This window comes from Carlito syrichta, unplaced genomic scaffold (genome assembly GCF_000164805.1).
Source record: "Carlito syrichta isolate Samal-C Ts95f unplaced genomic scaffold, Tarsius_syrichta-2.0.1 Scaffold308195, whole genome shotgun sequence".
Lineage (NCBI taxonomy): Eukaryota > Metazoa > Chordata > Mammalia > Primates > Tarsiidae > Carlito > Carlito syrichta.
This window is the reverse complement of record NW_007252291.1, coordinates 161,355-176,020: the sequence shown is the minus strand read 5'-3', so window position 1 is coordinate 176,020 and position 14,666 is coordinate 161,355. Positions and strand designations below refer to the sequence as shown.

At 48.5% G+C, this 14,666-nt stretch overlaps 1 pseudogene; it reads left to right on the top strand.

The window, feature by feature from the left end:
• Nucleotides 1-11,415: 11,415 nt before the first annotated feature.
• Nucleotides 11,416-14,666, top strand: part of LOC103267668 — an 8,694-nt pseudogene continuing 5,443 nt past the window's right edge.

Genomic DNA, 14,666 nt, shown 5'->3' with positions numbered 1-14,666 from the left:
AAAAAAAAAAAGAAAAGAAACAGGTATTGATAGATTTGTTTTACAAAAACATGATCCGATTTCTCACTAGTTTTATACTGTTCTCATTTTTTTTCTTTCTTTTTTTTTTTGAGTTGGAGTCTCACTCTTTGTCACCCAGGCTGGAGGGCAGTGGCACAATCATGGGTCACTGCAGCTTTGACCTGCTGGACTCAGGCAATCCTTCCGCCTCTGGCTTCCAAGTAGCTGGAACTATGCTCTCATTTTTCTAAACTTTATAATAAAAAAATACAAAAGAAATCTTATTATGTATATACAGTGTATTATATAATTTATGTGCTGCCCAGGACAATGCCTCTTTACTCAGTGTGGCCCAGGGAAGCCGAAAGGTTGGACAGCCCTGGATGAATTCTTCCAGTCCCTACATCGAGAGCGTCAGGCTCTGCCCCTAGCTGCAGAGAACTATTTTTCTAGCACTGCCTACAACCAGGGGTACGTTGGCCTGGTTCTAGGGTACAGTGTTGGGAAACATGGTGTCGTGACTCAGGGAAGCCATGCTGTCCCCCAGCCGCGAAGGTAATAGAGCTGACACAGCGATCGTCATCTGCCTAATTTATTTGCCCGTCTCTTTTCTGGTTCAGAACTAGAGGAGAAAGCGTCATAAAGTATAACTCACTGGGACCCTTCAAGGCCAACATTCACTTTTATGTTGCTGGAGCCTCCCTGTCTGGGTCAGGCCAGTCCGGGCAAACATCCAGTACGAAGGGTACTGGCTTGGGAGCATTGGCCCATTGCTAGCGGTGGAGACTCTCCAGTCGCCCTTGACAGGGGAAACTTTAGTTAATTAACTTATTTTTTGAGTTGGAGTCTCACTCTGTCACCCAGACTGGAGTGCAGTGGCCGCTCCCGGCCACCACAACCTCTACCTGCTGGGCTCCGGCGATCCTTCCGCTCAGCTTTCCAAGTAGCTGGAACTACAGGCGCACACTACCATGCCCAGCTCATTTTGATTTATTGTAGAGATGAGGTCTCGCCAAGTTGCCCAGGCGGGTCTTGAACCCGCGGGCTCAGGCAATCCACTCACGTCAGCCTCCCAAAGCATGGGATTACAGGCTGAGCCACCGAGCCCGGCTAACTTTAATTTATATAGAGATGAAGTCTGGCCAAGTTGCCCAGGCTGATCTTGAGCCCCTGGGCTCAGGCAGTCCTCTCGCCTCGGCCTCCCAAAGTGCTGGGATTATAGGCATGAGCCACCGCACTAGAAAACCTTTTATAGGGTGTGATTGGCTAATGCAGGAGGTCCCTAGTTAGAGGTGGGTTGGCGGTTTCTGGTTGGCTATGCTTGAGTTTACATTGAGTTGGTTTTCAGTTGGTTTTCCTCAGAAACCCAGGCACTGGAGCTGACGTCTTGCCTAACAGCCTCGCAGCTGACTATACCCACTGCTTACACGGCCAGTCCTTCAACCCCCACCACCAGTCACTGGAAGTGACCCTGTGAACCCAAAGGCTACTCTCAGGTGGGACAAGCTGAGGCCAGCCCTGAAGGAGATGAAGGCACTCCTTACTGCTGGGACAAGACCTTGCTTGAAGGGAGATCAGGACCGCACATTCCTGTCCCACTCCTGAACAGAAAGCAAGCAGAACCGATGGCCCTGCCTCTCCCCAGACACGGGCAGCTCCCTGACCCAGACCCTAATTTGAGAGAAGCCTCTATAGGGGAGGGGGAAAATGTATCCTTTTACCCATCTTAAGTTCACTGGCTCGGGCACATAGAACAAAGAGAGAATACAGGAGTCTCTATACAGATGAGAACATATGTCTCCTAGACACACGGGAGCTGTCCAGGAGGTAAGTAAACCCCGGAGGTGGCTGTCAGCATCTTCAACAAAGAACAAGTGACAAGACCAGGGCAAAGGACTTGACATTTCTAGGGGGAGCAAATGGTGAAAAGGCAAACCAATGGAAGGTGAAGACGAGTTTGTGAAGTTTGTTACACAGATTCTTCTGGGGCTGACAAGGGTCCAAAGTCTGCCCAGCAACCAACCTCTGTCTTTCCTGGTAGAGAGGAAAAGAGGGTGCCTTTGTGAGTCTGTGTCCTGCTTTTAGGCCGCTCGGGGGAGGACAGAGGGTGCTTCCTGTATCTGCTTCTCCATTGTCTTCAGCTCAAAATAATTCTTTTTTCTTTTTTTTGTTTGAGTCGGAGTCGCAATCTGTTGCCCAGGCTGGAGTGCAGTGGCACGCTGCTCATGGCCACCGCAGCCTCGACCTGCTGGGCCCAGATGATCCTTCCACCTCAGCCTTCCAAGTAGCTGGAACTACAGGCGTGTGCCACCACACCCAACTGATTTTTATATTTATTTATGACTCGGGCATTCCTCTCATCTCTGCCTCCCAAAGTGGTGGGATTACAGGCATGAACCACCACATTCGGCTCAAAATAATTCTTATGCCAAAGAGACATGCTTTGGGGTGGCATGTTCTGGTCCCTACATCTCCCTGAAGAATTAGATCTTTTAATCACTAACTGGGAACAGGCACAGTCGCTCAGTCTGTAATCCCAGCACTTTGGGAGGCTGAAGTGAGAGGATTACCTGAGCCTGGGGGCTCGAGACCAGCCTGGGCAACTTGGTTAGACCTCATCTGTACAATGAATCACGAAAAAACTAGCCGGGCATGGTAGCACATGCCTGTAGTTCCAGTTATTTGGAAGGCTGAGGTGGAAAGATCACCAAAGCCCAGCAGGTCAAGGTTGCGGAGACCGAGAGCGTGCCACTGCACTCCAGCCTGGGCAACAGAATGAGACTTTGACTCAAAAATAAATAAATAAATAAACACATAAATAAATAACTCGACACTGTTTTGTGACTTGAAGGGATTGGAGAAAAGATGGCTAGAGTTGTCAAGGGTCTGTCTGTGTTTCCAGCCAAGAACAGGAAGAATAGCCTGGTAGGACTGAGACTCAACTGTCTCTGTGGCAACTGTGAAGGTCAAAACCTACTCATGGCTGGGCGAGGTGCCTCACACTGTAATCCTAGCACTTAGGGAGTCTGAGGTGGGAGGATCACTTGAGGCCAGGAGTTCGAGACCAGCCAGGGCAACATAGTGAAACCTCGTCTCTATAAAAAATTTAAAAATTAGCCGGGCATGGTGGTGCGTGCCTGTAGTCCCAGCTACTCAGGTAGCTGAGGTGAAGGATTGCCTGAGCCCAAGAGGTTGAGGCTGTGGTAAGCCATGATCGTGCCACTGCATTCCAGCCTGGGTGCCAGAGAGAGACCCTGACTCAAAACAAAAACAAAAACGGAGGTGGCTCATGCCTGTAATCCCCGCGCTTTGGGAGGCCAAGGCGAGTGGATTGCCTGAGCCCGCGGGTTCGAGAACTGCCCGGGCAACTTGGCGAGACCTCATCTCTACAATAAATCAAAAAATAAGCTGGGCATGGTGGCACGTGCCTGTAGTTCCAGCTACCTGGAAGGCTGAGGCAGAAGGATCACCTGAACCCAGCAGGTCAAGGCTGCAGTGGCTGTGAGCGTGCCACTGCACTCCAGCCTGGACGACAGAGTGAGACTACAACTCAAGAAAACAAAAACAAAAACAAACCCTACTCATGCCCTTGCCCTTGGTGAAAACAAACTGGAGTCGGCCCAAGCAGGCCCTCCCTACAGGACAACTCAACTGCCCTATTGGGCAATTTAACAGAAATTAGGTAAAGGAACCAGATTTATTTCTCCTTTTTTCTTTTCTTTTCTTTTCAGAGACAGGGTGTCTCTTTGTCACACAGGCTGGAGTACACGGGAGCCACCATAGCTCATTGTAGCCTCCAACTCCTGGGTTCAAGTAATCTTCCTACTTCAACCTCCCAAGTATCTGGGACTATAGGCACATGCTACCACGCTCAGCTAATTTTTAAAATTTTTGTAGGCCTGGTGCAGTGGCTTACACCTATAATCCCAACACATTGGGAGGCCGAGGTGAGAGATTTGCCTGAGCCCACAGGTTTGAGACCAGCCTGGGCAACTTGGTGAGACCTCATTTCTACAAGTAATCGAAAAATTAGCCAGTTATGGTAGCACACGCCTGAAGTTCCAGCTACTTGGAAGGCTGAGGCAGAAGGATCGCCTGAGCCCAGCAGGCTGAGGCTGCAGTGGCCGTGAGCATGCCACTGCACTTCAACCTGGACAACAGAGTGAGACTCCAACTAAAAAAATAAATTTGTAAAGGCAGAGTCTTGCTCTGTTGCCCAGGCTGGCCTCAGATGTCTGACTTCAAGTGATCCTCCCGCCTCAGTCTCCCAAAGTCCTGGGATTACAGGTGTGAGCCACTGAGCTTGGCCATTCCTGGCCACCACTTTTGAGGTTGTCAGTGAGGAATCATTTTGACCAGCTTTCTAGAATGTGTTTGTGTGGGAAGGGGGTGGTGGGATAGACATGTGGTTGGGAAGGACACAATGTAACTTCTAAGAAAGTAGAGGGGAAAAAAGCACTTAAATCTAAAATCTTTCTTTTAAAAAAATCTCTTAATAATAGGTAGAGCACAGGGAGTTTTTAGGGCAGTGAAACTGTTCTGTAGAAGTTTATGATAGTTACGTGTCATTATACATTTGTCAAGAACTGTAGAATATACAATGTGAAGAGTGAAGCTTAATGCAAGCTACAGACTTCAGTTAATAATATATTAGGCTGTGCCCAGTGGCTTAGCCTGTAATCCCAGCACTTTGGGAGACTGAGGTGAGAGAACTGCCTGAACCCGAGCGGTTCGAGACCAGCCTGGGCAACTTGGTGAGCCCACGAGTTGGAGACCAGCCTAGGCAACTTGGCGAGACCTCATCTCTACAATACATCAAAAAATTAGCTGGACGTGGTGGTGTGTGCCTGTAGTTTCAGTTACTTAGAAGGCTGAGGCAGAAAGATCGCCTGAGCCCAGCAGGCTGAGGCTGTGGTGGCCAGGAGTGTACCACTGCTCTCCAGCCTGGGTGACAGAGACTCCTACTCAAAAAAACAAAAAAAACAAAAAAACCCAATGTATTGATATTGGCTTAGTTGTTACAAATATGCCACCCTAATGCAAGATGTTAATAACAGCGGAAGGCTAGCATGGTGACTCACACCTGTAATCCCAGCACTTTGGGAGGCCAAGGCAGGAGAATTGCTTGAGCCCAGGAATTTGAGACCAGCCTTGGCAACAAGAGTGAGACTCTAACTCAAAAAAAAGAAAAGAAAAGAAAATAGAGGACGCTATGGGGGTAGAAGTGCAAGGGCGCGTGGGGGATTCTCCGTTCTTCCTGCTCAATGTTCCTGTAAGCTAAAACTACTCTAAAAAAATAGTCTATCATTAATTAAAACAAAGCAAATCTAATAGTATAAGGTTCTACTTCTAGACTTTTCTGATTAAAAATCATAGTGTGTAGCCAACTGCAACTGTATTTTTTGCAAACAACCAGTTCACACACAGAAGAAATGATGGAAGTCCCAACCTTGTCACACTTAAAATCAGTTATATATGCACAAATTTGAACTGACACAGACCCCAGACTGACACGGAAAATCTTCTGAAGTTTGTACTCTGTTCCTTTTTGCAGTTTCTGCAATTCGATTTTTCCTCTTAGAAAAATACCAGAGTCTGGGACAAATAAGCTGTATCTAGAACTCAGAAAAACGAATTCACCGACATTTTCTTGTCTCTGGGCTGTCTCCTTCCCCAGGGACGGCATTCCTTGCCAAATAAGTCTTGATTCCAGCTTGGAAGCGGGAAGGCTTACCAACACACACAGGTCTCCAGTTAAGGAGTGCGAGGTGCTTGCCTCTGTTTCCAGATCCCGCCTGAGTTGCCTCTTCCCGCTTGTCTCCACTTCACATTTTGGGGAGCCACCTCCCCCAGGCAGGCAGCAGGGTTTCTGCAGCAAAGGGAGCTAGCCCCTCGCAGTTCTTTGTCAGGATCTGATGGCTGTGCTTTCACAGCCTGGACTGGCACCTTGCCCTGTACCCTCCTTGGGGACAGCCTCCCTCCGCCGACTGTCACACAGTCCTGCATCCCAACATGCTGTAGCATCAACATGTAACATCGCATGTAACAGCAACAGCATCAGCCTTCTTAGCATAGGAGGGGAGCCCCCAAGAAACCTCAGAATTTGTAAAAGATTGTGTATTTATTCTTACATACTTAAACTTTAGTCACCTTCAAAGTACTCTCCAGTTGATGCAATACACCTATCCAGATGCTTTTTCCACTGCTCAAGGCAGTTTTTGAATGCGTCGGTTTTGATGCCTTTTCCGCCATTTTGTTTCACCTCTTTCACATGGGCAAAATGTTTCCCTTTGAGGACTTTTTTCAACTGGGGGGAAAAAGATTGCTGGGGGTGAGATCGGGTGAATAGAGAGGTGGGCATGGGGCTCACGGAGTTTTTGCCTCAACTCGGGAACATTTCTTCTGCAAGGCAGCCTCTCACAACAACGCTAGCTGGTCCACTGATGCTGGTGGGTTCCTAGAACACTTACCTAGTGGGGGAAGCCTGTGCTACAAGGGACTGCCATCCAAAAAGATAATTCCAGTTTTGGGGGGTACCTCCTCGTATGTTGTCCTTAGTCACCGTTTCTGTGTTTCCCTGGTTTTGTCCATCCCCGTGAAGCTGTTCCTTTTTGGAATCAGAGTCCCAGAAGACATGCTCCTCCCCCAAAGATACCACATGTTAGGTCCCCAATCCTGCCTCACCCATGCCCGCTTCCCACTGACACCTTCCCTTTACCACAGTCCCGGTCTGGGAGACCACAAAGGAGCCCAGCCCCACACATGGGTCCTACAGGCAACAACCTGGGTCTGGATCCTAGATAAAACAGTGTATGTGTGTGTGTGTGTGTGTGTGTGTGTGTGTTTTGGGTTTTTTGTTTGTTTGTTTGTTTTTTGAATTAGGTTCTTGCTCTGTCACCCAGGCTGGAGTACAGTGGCATGATCATGTCTCGCCACATCCTCAACTTCCTGGGCTCAGGCAATCCTTCTGCCTCAGCCTCCCGAGAAGCTGGGACTACAGTTGTGCACCACCATGCCTGGCTAATTCTTTTTTAAAATGTTTTTGTAGAGACGAGGTCTTGCTATATTGCTCAGGCTGGTCTTGAACTCCTGGACTCAAGTGATCCTCCTGCCTCAGCCTCCCAAAGTGCTGGGATTACAGGTGTGAGCCACTGTGCCTGTCCTGATTCTTACTTTAAAGGTTGGTTTTGGCTGGGCTTGGTGGTTCAGCCTGCAATCCCAGCACTTTGGAAGACAGAGGTGAGTGGATTGCCTGAGCCCGAGGATTCAAGACCAGCCCAGGCAACTGGTAAGACCTCGTCTCTACAATAAATAAATAAAAAATTAGCTGGGCATGCCGGGGACCAGCTCCAGCCGGGTTCAGGGTACCCCAAAGGTGGAGACGGCATCGGCGATTGGGGGGAAGAAGAGAGAGAGAGAAAGAAAGAGACCGGACTCCGATCTAGTGCAGAAGCGATGTGAGTTGTTGGGATTTACAACGGGTCTTTTATACACAAAGTCAGATGTGGGAGGGACGTCCCCCACCCACCAGAAACTTTAATCCTTGAAAACTTAATCAATGATTGCCTTTAAAACCTTTTCATATGATAATCTTAAAATCCCATAACAAAGGATAACCTAATCTGTGACTGACATATTCTATAAACCTTTTTCATCCTAAGCTGATTGATTTATGCCAAGTTAAACAATTCTATAGAAGCTTAAGTATTTACTTTACAAAGGAAAATGGCCCATCCCAGAATGTTTGGAATGTGGCCCAGTCCAAAGTTCACAGTGGGCTACCTGTAAGTAACCCAGCCGCATTCTTTCAACAAAATGGTTGTCTTCTAAAACTATATTCTACAATTTACACCTTCAGTAAATCCTAAGATCATGACCTAGAAGCCTGTGACCAATACTAAGGCTCTTAGATGTGACATGAGTTTGAATTATAAGTTATGTGAAAGCCAAAACTGCAGTTTGTGGAAGAATGGGAGCAATGAGCTTCTAAAGTTAGCTTGTGTTCATCCCGGTCTCAGAGTTTTTATGTTTTGAGCTCACAGGAGCCTAATCTGGTTAGTGCTGAGTAGAAAGGGAGAGGAAATGGGGTCAAATAGCTCCCGAACGCATCCTAGTGGTCTCGGGGTCAACGGCCCTTCCTGATCCCTAAGGCTCAGTGGGCCTTCATGGCTGGCTCCCAATACGGGCATGGTAGCACACGCCTGTAGTTCTGGCTACTTGGAAGGCTGAGGCAGAAGGATCGTCTGAGCCCAGCGGATCAATGGTGGGGTGGCCATGAGCGTGCCACTGCACTCTAGCTTGGGCGACAGAGTGAGACTCCAACTCAAAAAAAAAAAAAGTTGGTTCTCCAGTGCTTAACACAGTGCCTGGTAAACAGTGGACTCTGACCTGCTTATCCTTGACATGTACCAGGGTTTAATGTTTTCCTGATCTGGTAGGGAGATGGCAAGCCCCTGGAGGAAAGTGGCAGACTAAAAATACCATGCCCAGGACGTACCTGACCCTGTATTGCCATTGTATCTGGCACTACCCACCCATGTGACCCTTCTGTCAGTTTCCACCAAGGTTATCAGCTTCTTTCTTTACTTTTCTTTTTTTGACTTGGAGTCTCACTGTTTCGCCCAGGCTGGAGTGCAGTGGCCTCCTCATGGCCACCACAGCTTCGACCTACTGGGCTCAAGCGATCCTTCTGCTTCAGCCTTCCAAGTAACTGGAGCTACAGACATGCCATCACACATAGCTAATATATATATATTTTAATTGTAGAGACAAGATCTTGTCAAGTTGCCCAGGCTGGTCTGAAACCCGTAGGATCAGGCAATCTTCTCGCCTCTACCTCCCAAAGTGCTGGGATTACAGGCATGAACCCAGCTCAGCTTACTGTTCCTTCTTATCTGAATTCCTTGAACGTGGACCCTTGCTTGGGCACCTGCTCTTATCAAACCTGTGGAACATTCTGTGTGGATAAGGCAACAGAATAGCCTCAAAAGAAAGACCGAGCGATCTGATGATATCAAAGTGTAAAACTTATGAAGGTTAAAGAAACAACAAAGTTAAAGGCAAAGCACAACCTGGGGAAACTATTTGCCACTAATATGAGGGATAAAAGCATGCTCAAGAAATGTTTATTGAGGGCTGACCCTTCCTGGGGCTCTGGGGGATGGGACCAAGGGCTGGAGAGGTGGGCTGTTAAGTAGCCTTGTGTGTGCATGTGGGCTTGTGTAAACGTGCCCGTGGAAGGGCTCCAACTGGGGAGACCAGTGTCTGTGAAGAACTCCAGGTGGGACAGAGGTTGGCACATTGGAGCCCTGAGAGAATGACAGTGTGGCTGGACACAGAGAGGAAGGCAACGAGGTTAGAAGTTGGGGCTGGTGGTGTCAGCAGGGGCCAGACCACGCCAGGTCACATAAACCTTCTTTCTTTTATGTTTTTGTATTTCATTCTAAGAACCATGGGAAAGTACAATAGATTTTAAGTAGCAGCCAAAAGGGTTTGCCTTTTGAAATGCTCACTCCGGGCCGGGCGCGGTGGCTGGAACCTGTAATCCCAGTACCTAGGGAAGCTAAGGCAGGAGGATTGCCTGAGTCCATGGGTTCAAGACCAGCCTGGGCAACATGGTGAGACCACGTCCCTACAATAAAAAAAGAAAAGATAAAATAAAATTAGCCGGGCGTGGTAGCACGCACCTGTACAGTTTCAGCTACTTGGAAGGCTGAGGCAGAAGGATGGTCGGAGCCCAGCAGGTTGACGCTGGGGTGGCCGTGAGCATACCACTGCACTCCAGCCTGGGCAACGGAGTGGAACTCCAACTTAAACAACAACAACAACAACAAACAAACAAGTAAACAAACAAAAAGCTGGGCGTGGTGGCTCAAGCCTATAATTCCAGCACTTTGGGAGGCTGAGGTGAGAGGATTGCCTGAGCCCACAGCTTCGAGACAAGCGTAGACAGCTGGGTGAGACCTCATCTCTACAATAAATTAAAAAAATCAGCCAGGCATGGTGGCGCATGCCTGTAGTTCCAGCTACTTGAATGGCTGAGGCAGAAGGATCGCCTGAGCCCGGCAGGTCAAGGCTGCGGTGACCCACGATTGTGCCACTGCACTCCAGCCTGGGTGACAGAGTGAGACTCCAACTCAAAAATAAATGATAAATAAATAATAAATAAACAGATAAAAATAAAATTGTGGCAAATACACATAGCATAAAATTCATCACCTTAGCATTTTCATATACAATTCAGGGGCATCGGAGGCATTTACACGGCAGTCGACTTCCAGAGCTTTTTCATCATCCCAAAAGGAAATTCCATACCCATACCCCCCGACCCTTGCCCCTGACAATCACAAATCTGCTTTCAGTCTCCATGGATTTGCCTACTGGGGACATTTCATATACATGGGATTATACCGTATGTGACCTTTTGTGTATGGCTCCTTCCAGGTGGCTTGATGTTATCAAGATTCATCTATGTTGTGGTAGGTATTAGTACTTTGTTCCTTTTTTGTGGCTGAGTAATATTCCATTGCTGGGATAGACCACATTTTATTCATTTGTCATTCATTCGTCAGTGGACACTTGGGCTAATTTCCACCTCTTGGCTATTGTGGATAGTGCTGCGATGAGTATTCCTGTACGGTTTTTTGGGGGGGTTTTTTTGAGCACCTCATTTTATTTCTTTGTGGGTATAGACCTAGAAGTGGAATTCCTGGGTCATATGGTAATTGTATGTTTAGCATTTTCTCATTTTAGGACAAGGCACAATGGTGCATGCCCATCATCTCAGCAGGTTAGGAAGCCAAGGTGGGAGGAACGCTTGAGCTCAGGAGTTGTAGACCAGCCCAGGCAACATAAAAAGACCCTGGCTTTACAAAACACTTTAAAAAATTAGCAGGGGGTGGTGGTGTGCACCTAAATTCTCAATTACTTGGGAGGCTGAGGCAGGAGAATTCCTTGAGCCCAGGAGTTCAAGGCTGCAGTGAGCTACAATTGTGCCTCTGCACTCCAACTTGGGCAGCCAAGCCAGACCAGCCTCCGAAAAAAATAAAATAAATGAAATAAATAAAATACAAAATACAAAAATGGAAAAGCTCACTACAGAGGCAGCACCGCCTCTGTGGTCCCCCAGCTCCTGGAGTTGAACGATCCTCTGCCGTGACATGCTTCCCATTGCAGGGTACTGATTGTTCTCCTCCCTTCCAGGCTGTGAGTGACTGTGCCCGAGATTCTGTTGTCACTGTTTCTGTGGGCCCGGGGTCAGCACAGCGACCGGCAATTTAGTGGTTCTCAGTCTGTGTTTGGCACATGACAGAATCACCATCTTCCTGCCTGTGTTTGGGCTAAGTGCTGTTCTGTGTGGCCTCTCTGGAAAGAGGTAAAGATACGTGGAAACTTGGGCGTGTTAGAAACCGGGACATGCGGGAGCACAGCCTCAGCACCGGCCATGCCACCACCAAGAGCTGCCATTGCCGAGGGCTTCCAGTGTGCCAGATCCCGGGATGGGCACTTCCTGGTGCTCTAGTCACCAATCTCCCTGTGAGATGGTGTTGCAGACAGACAATGCCCAAAGAGACCTTCCATTCCCCCAGAAGCTCTGAATCAGAAATACTGACCACACAGTGACTAGAAACCCTCTCCAGATGCACACTCCAAGGTCCTGCAACCTCCGCCCATATTTTAAAATATTTATTGAGCATCTACCATGTGCAGGCCCTGTCCTGAGTGCTAGGCACAGAGGAGTACCTGACCCCAGAGAGACACGCTTCCTTCTTCCGTGAAACACTGAGTTTAGAGGACCAGAATACCATAAACAAATGCTTATCCAAGTGGGCATGTGATGAATTTGTGATAAATGTTCTAAAAAAAATACCAGGCACTAGGGGAAGGAAACCAAGCAGTCCTACCCGAGGTTAGGATCTGGGAAGGACCCCCCAGAAGCTGATATTTGGGGCCAAGTCTAAAAGTGGCTGGCGTTACCAGGTGAGGATAAAGGGAGTGGCAGGGGTGTGGGTGAGCAGAGGGGTACTCCAGGCATGTGGAAGTGGGTGGAGGCCTTGCGGGTGCCTCAGTGGCTCAAGCAACTGCAGCTAAGGGGATGAGAAGGATAGGTCATGAGCTGAGGCTGCAAGGTTCATGGGGGTTTGGGGTTGGGGCCAGGTTGTACAGGGCCTTGTGGGCTTTATTGAGGCTTTTGTATTTTGGTTAGAGTGCAGTGGGGGTGGGGAGGTTGCTTATTTGTGTGAGGTGGCTTAGTCTGACTCTGGTTTGTGTGTCCCTGGGAAGAGTTAATAAAGTGATGACTTGGTTGGGCTCAGTGGCTCAGCCTGTAATCCCAGCACTTTGGGAGGCCGAGACAAGTGGATTGCCTGAGCCCGCGGGTTCGAGACCAGCCCGGGCAACTTGGTGAGACCTCGTCTCTACAAAAAAAAAAAATTAGCCGGAAGCAGTAGTGTGCACCTATAGTTCCAGCTACTTGGAAGATTGAGGCGGAAGGATCGCCGGAGTCCAGCAGGTCGAAGCTGGGGTGACCATGAGCACGCCACTGCACTCCAGCCTGGGTGACGGAGTGAGACTCCAACTCAAAAAATAAAAATAAAAAATAAAGTGATGACTTGATTCCCTCTTGAGTCTCACATTCCTTTCAGAGCCGTGTCCCATGGATATAGCCACCAAGATGCTGACCAGTCATCCTCACCGCTTGATATTCACAGCCTGGCGTGGTCCCCTCCTGCTCCTCCCACATAAGGTTGGTCTATAGACCTGGGGAATAATGGCCGTAATGATTGTAGGCCACTATCTACAATGTCATAGAAGGCTTTGGCTTCCATCGCTCTTGAATCACTCGCTCGGGGAAGGGGCAACCTGTTGCCACGTCATGGGGACACTCAGCTCACGGAGAAGTCCATGTGGCGAAGAACTGAGGCCTCCAGCCAACAGCCATGAGTGAGCCTAGAAATGAACCCTCCAGCCTTCAGGTGATGCAGCCCTGCTGACCGCTTGACTGCGATGTCCTGAGAGACCCCTGAGCCCGAGTCACCCGGCTAAGCTGTTCCCAGACCCTCACCTTCAGAAACTGTGTGCAATAACAAATACTTGTTGTTTAAGCTGCTCAGTTTTGGGGTGATTTATAACCCACCAATAGATAATATCCTCATGAATAGTTTTATTCTATTTATTTAGCAAATATTCATTGAGCTACGACTATTACAAAAGATAAATTACACCAAATACTCTTAAATGAAAAGCAAAGACCATAAGACTGTATGGGGGATACAACCTGTGTATGTGTGTGCGTTGTGTGTGTGCATGCGCACGCGTGTGGGAAAAATGTCTAGAAGGATATCAGTACAATTTGTTTATTACTTTATTCCTTGAATTATCCTATATGATCTGACTTTCTTTATAGTGAGCATGTAGAACTTTTTTTTTTTTTTTTTGAGTTGGAGTCTCACTCTGTCACCCTCGACCTCCTGGCACCATTACGGCCACTGCAGCCTTGACCTCCTAGGCTCAGATCCTTCCACCTCAGCATTCCAAGTAGCTGGGACTATAGGTGCACACCACCACACCCGGCTAACTTTTTACGTTATTGTAGCGACAAGGTCTCGCCAAGTTGCCCAGGCTGGTCCTGAACCCCTGGGCTCAGGCAATTCTCTCGCCTCCACCTCCCAAAGTGCTAGGATTACAGGCCACTGTGTCTGGCACATGTAGACCTTTCTATAACCAGGAAAAAACGATTGTTGTGGCTTCCATTTGGAGAAATGAAACCTTAATGTGCCTTCCTAGGAATGTGGCGAGTCAGTGTACTCTTAACCAGTCTCTCGCCGGCTCTAACACATGTTCCAATTGTGGGGGGTGGGGGTGAATCTTGAAATACAGAGCCTGGCTCCTAGAATGCTGGTGGGACCTAAGATTGATCCTTCCTTCCTTCCTTCCTTCCTTCCTTCCCTCTCTCTCTCCCTCCCTCCCTTCCTCCCTCCTTCCTCCTTCCCTCTTTCCAATTCCGTTGCCCAGGCTGGAGTGCAGTGGCATGCGTGCAGCATTTCTAACAAGCTCCCAGGTGACCCGAGGCTGCTGGTCCAAGGACCACACCGTGAGCTGGACTCTAAGGCATCCTAGAGGTAGACCTCGGCTCGGGGGTCCCCACAGTGCAGCTCTCCTTGGGAAGCACCCGCCGGCCCTGATCTAGTTTCCTCTGGTACGGGAGAGGTATCTAGAGCTGTCACTGCTAAAACTCTGTCCTTCATCACTGAGCCCTGTTGGATGCTGAAAGTCAGCTTTGCAAGTCACTCCGCCCACCTCTTCATGAGAGGTGAGCCACTGGCTCCCCAGGGTCACCTGGGTCTACCAGAAGGGATCCGCGCCCTTGCTGTTCCCATCTCTGTGCCTCTGTGTCCCTGCAGTCCCTCTTGTCTCCAGGCGATGGCAGCAGAAGACAAGGAGTCCCAGAGGGCGGCCACCCACAACTCTGTGACAGGTGGGCACTTATAAACAATTTTAGTGCCCATTTAATCAGTTACGAGAAGAACTGTGCCAATTCCACTTCACATTTTCATTTCTTTAGTATTTAGGCTGTAGAATTGAAGCCTTATGCGATGTGGTAGAACTCAGGGTTAAAAATAAACCCGAAAAGGTCCACTGTAAAGATTTTTTTTTTTTTTTTTTTT